Source organism: Gossypium hirsutum, chromosome D05 (genome assembly GCF_007990345.1).
Source record: "Gossypium hirsutum isolate 1008001.06 chromosome D05, Gossypium_hirsutum_v2.1, whole genome shotgun sequence".
NCBI classification, from domain to species: domain Eukaryota; kingdom Viridiplantae; phylum Streptophyta; class Magnoliopsida; order Malvales; family Malvaceae; genus Gossypium; species Gossypium hirsutum.
Genome location: NC_053441.1, coordinates 30,925,613 through 30,930,445, shown reverse-complemented (window position 1 = coordinate 30,930,445; position 4,833 = coordinate 30,925,613).

Below are 4,833 nucleotides of genomic sequence, written 5' to 3'. Positions count from 1 at the left end.
CAGAGAAGCTCATACTACGATACTTGGGCACCTACTTTCATTTTATTCATTGTCACATTTTGACAAGTACATCATCTTGATTAATTTATTATCATTTTTGTATTCTAGCAAAATTTGCTATCTTGATTAATCTATTCGTCTCGAGCTTTGCTCTCAACAAAATTTCATCTTGTCCATTGTGATAATCTTTTTCATCTTATTCACTTTGAATTTTAGCAAAATTTGCTATCCTGATTAATTTATTTGTTTGGAGTTTTGCTCTCAATAAAATTTCATCTTGTCCATTGTGATAATCTTTTTCAAGCATTTTTCATTGAAATAACGATTAATGGACTGAATATTCAAGCAAAAGGAGTTTTGCATATTACTCTGAAAGCTTCTAAATAATACAGGAACCTGAAACAGGACTATTGTTTAGAACACACCAGGTTTAAAGGTTGAAATGTCTAAGAAGGAAAAGTCTAAATTAAGACTATCCTTTCAAATTTTGTTGTCCAAACATTGGTTGAAGAAAATGACAAGATATCGTGTTGGTGACAAAGCTTCAACGAACAAAAAAACAATGATTATCGAGTGATAAGAAGAGGTTTTCTCGGAGAAGAAAATTTTACAATTGTGCATAAACATTTGGTACGACACCTTGGGAAGGGTAAAGCCAAAGAGATTCACATCCTGTATCCTTGAATTGCGGTAGGAGAGGATTGAGAAAGAGCCAGATTTTATACTCCTAAATTACAAGTGGGAGGAAGATAGTTCAAATTTTATGTCCCAAAATTACAGTGGACTAAACTTTGAAGATTACAGCGGATTGAACTTTGAAGATTACAGTGGAGGCAATCCGTTTAAGTAAGAGATGAGTGTTACCAGCCGAACAAGATGACGTTCTAACGTGTTGGTAATGTAGCCTTAATGAATAATGAGCAATCACAACTCAAACATTAAAAAGGGATCATTCTCATGACATTCTGCATTGACGCAAATATCATTTATACATATCTAGTTAGGAGCATTTGATTCATTCTGATCATGTCATCCTAAACACTAGGCATAAATAGGTCCATATAATGGATTCTGCGGGTCATGTTCCCCAGAGAACAGATCAGCGAAGTCACAAACCTTGTCTTTCTGAAGTTGCAGTAGAGCAGGTTGAAGTCACTAACCTTATCCCCCTGAAGTTGCAGTGGGGCAAGTTGAAGATACGAGTCCTATTTCCCTGAAGTTGCAGTGGAGCGGGTCAAAATGATGGATCTTATCTCTCTAAAGTTACAGTAGAATGGATCACATCAGACTTTATTGAAAATTATAAGTCCTATCTCCCTAAAGTTGCAGTGGAGCGGGTCAAAATGATGGATCTTATCTCTCTGAATTTGCAGTAGAATGGATCACATCAGACTTTATTGAAAATTACAAGTCTTATGCCCTTAAAGTTGTAGTGGGGCAAGTTGAAGATATGAGTCCTATCTCCCTGAAGTTCCAGTGGAATGGGTCAAAATGATGGATCTTATCTATCTGAAGTTACAGTAAAACAGATCGCATCAGATTTTATTGAAATTACAAGTCTTATCTCACTGAGGTTGCAGTAGAATAGACTGAAGATAGCAGATATTATCTCTCTGAAGTTGCAGTAGAGCAGACCACGATGAATCTTATCTCCCTAAAGTTGCAGTGGAGCGGACCAAAATAATGAATCATACCTCTGAAGTTGCAGTAGGTTGAATTAGATTTACCATAACAAGTCTTATCTCCTTAAAGTTGTAGTGGATTAGACTGTAGAAAGCAGATCATATCAAACCTTATCTCCCTGAGGTCACAGTGGAACAGGTTGAAGATACAAGTCTTATCTCCCTGAAGTTACAGTGGAGCAGACTGAAGCTACTAATCCTATCTCCCTAAAGTTGTAGTGGAGCGGATTAAAACGATGAATCCTATACCTTTGAAGTTGCAAAAGGTTGGATTAAATCTTATCATATCAAACCTTATCTCCCTGAGGTCGCAGTGGAGCAGGTTGAAGATACAAGTCTTATCTCCCTGAAGTTACAGTGGAATAGACTGAAGCTACTAATCCTATCTCCCTAAAGTTGCAGTGGAGCGGATTAAAACGATGAATCCTATACCTTTGAAGTTGCAGAGGGTCGGATTAAATCTTATCATAGCAAGTCTTATCCCCCTGAAGTTGCAGTGGGGCAAGTTTGAAGATATGAATCCTATTTCCTTGAAGATGCAGTGGAGTAGACTGAAAACAACAAGTCGTGTCTCCCTAAATTTGTAGTGGAGCGGACAGTAGATAGCGGTTCTTATCATGTCGACTCTTATTTCCCTGAAGTTGCAGCGGAGTAGGTTGAAGCATGGAGCAGATTATGACACAAACCTTATTTCCTTGAATTTGCAGTGGGGCAGTTGCAGTAGAGCAGATTGAAGCTACTAATCCCATCTCTCTAAATTTGTAGTGAAGTGGATCGAAGCAATAAGACACAGTCGACTGGAATGAAGCCACTTGAAGCACAAAAAGAAGTCAAGAACTCGGCGAGCCTGGGCAAAATTGGCCCTTTTGAAGTATTTGCTCCATTCTCGTTACACGATAATGAGCAAAGAGGGGCAGCTTTAGCGGCCCAATTTAGCTCAGGCCCGAAACAAAATAAAAAAATAAAAAAATAACAGTTTATGTACATTGGGCTAAAGCGGCCCAATTTTTAAAAAACCCTAACCGGCCCAATAGGGCCCAAAGTTAAACAGCATCAGAGAACCCTAGGGTTCCCTGCCTTGCCTTGCGCCGCTGCTACCCCATGTGCGCCTTCAGTAAGCACCACGCTCGAGGTCTGCCACCGCCAGCTGGCCTTGCACCAAAACGGCAAGCCACTCCTCTGCCTTCACCAATACCTGCAAACAAGCATGAAAGAAGACAGGAGCAGCACAAAAAGCAAAAACAGTAAAAATAATGTGAAATGTATTCTCTTTCGGCTTTATAAGCCCAGAAACAAAACGATGTAAAGAGGGGGAAGCGAGTCAAAATACAAAAAATAGAAAAATACGAAGCAAGGCTTAATAAAAAATAGTCTGTTGAAGGTGATTCAAAAAACCTTCTTCTCTTGGTTATTTTTCGTCTCTGTTTTTTTATTTTTTTCATTTTACTTTTATTTCTTTTATTTTTTTTACTTAGATTGTGTATAAAAAAATAAACTACTCGACGAAAGCCTTATCTGCGCCGCGCCAGAGGAGGAGAGACCGAACGGTTTCTCCTCTTTTTTTGGGTTTGGGCTTACCTTTCTCGAGATTTGAAGTCAGATCCATGCTCTAGAGGCCACTAGGTTCAAAAAGGGACCCGAAAGGCTCGATTTTGCACCTTCGGTTGCCACCTACAGCGGAGCTACGGTGGAGGTGCGTCGGAGCACTTGGCCGGAGCTTGACCGGGGAAAGGGAGTTGAGAGAATGAGAGTTTTTTTTTTGTTAAAACACAATGGAAGAATGATTTTTAAAAAAAAAATGTTTGGTTTTATAACAGATGCAAAACGACATCGTTTGAGGCCTGCTCCAGTGGCCCCAAAACGACGCCGTATAGGGCACCCAAGCGCGACCTGACCCGATCGTGAGGATCCGCACGTTTTGGACTTTTGGGACATTTGCGCGCGCGGTCCTTCCGCATTTTAAGAGCGTTTCGATCGGGTCCTTCTTTTATATTTTATTTCCTTTTAAATTTTATCTCCCATTTTATTTCTATTTCAATCAAGTCCACATTAAAGAGTTGCGTTTTGAGGGTGGGGAAATTTCTCCTTAGGCCCTTCCATGTTATGCGCGTCTTCAGAATGGTCCCCCTTTTATTTTATTTCTGATTTTGCCCCAATCTCGGTTTTAAAATTCAAATTAATCCTTTTTTATTATTCTTGTTATATTATTATTATTGTATTAGTTTATATATCTATTTACCTTTTATATATTATTTTATTTTGTAATGTACTATTATTTTAATTCTTTTTATCATATATATATCTAATTTCATAATGTGTTAGTTTATGTTTTTATACTAATTCAATATTGTCTATATATTTTTAATGATTTTACTTTATAATATATTTTTAAAATTTTTTATTTATATATACTTCTATACTTTAAAAGTTAATAATATTTTATATAATACTATTATATATATATAAATTGTAATAAATTATTTTTATTCTACATACATATCTTTGATTTATGTACATATACATACTTATATATTATATATATATATATATTATAATTTGTTTACATATCTATATATATATATATATCTATATATGCATTTTTTATTTTCATAAACACATTAATACATACTTATATATATTATACTTTATAATTTTAACATACATATATATATACATACTTATATATCTTTTACGTTTTGATCATTTTCTTTATTCAATTATTTATTTATGTTTTCGTCGTTATTTTAAAAGAATGTTTTAGTCTCATTTACTTATATGCTTGTTATCTTGTATGTTGTTGATTTGTCATTTTTTATTTATCTTATCTTTGATGCTATTGCTCGTATTATTATTTTACTTACATCTTCATTATTGTTATTCCATTACACCCATTTTTACTCAGATTTGTAAAAAAGGAAGATTTCGAAAATAAAGACAATACTCGATATTTGGGATCTTCAAAAGGATTGAGCCCTAACGTATTGGATTCTAATTTTCTTTGTTGAATCTAAATAATCGAGAATACTCTTTAACCAAAAAACAAAAATAAAAAGCTCATTATCGGGAATTCAATACGTTGTGTCTTAATGCATTGGATATGACACGTTGTTTTCTCGAGATGAGGATTTTTCTAAAAAATAATAAAGGCAAT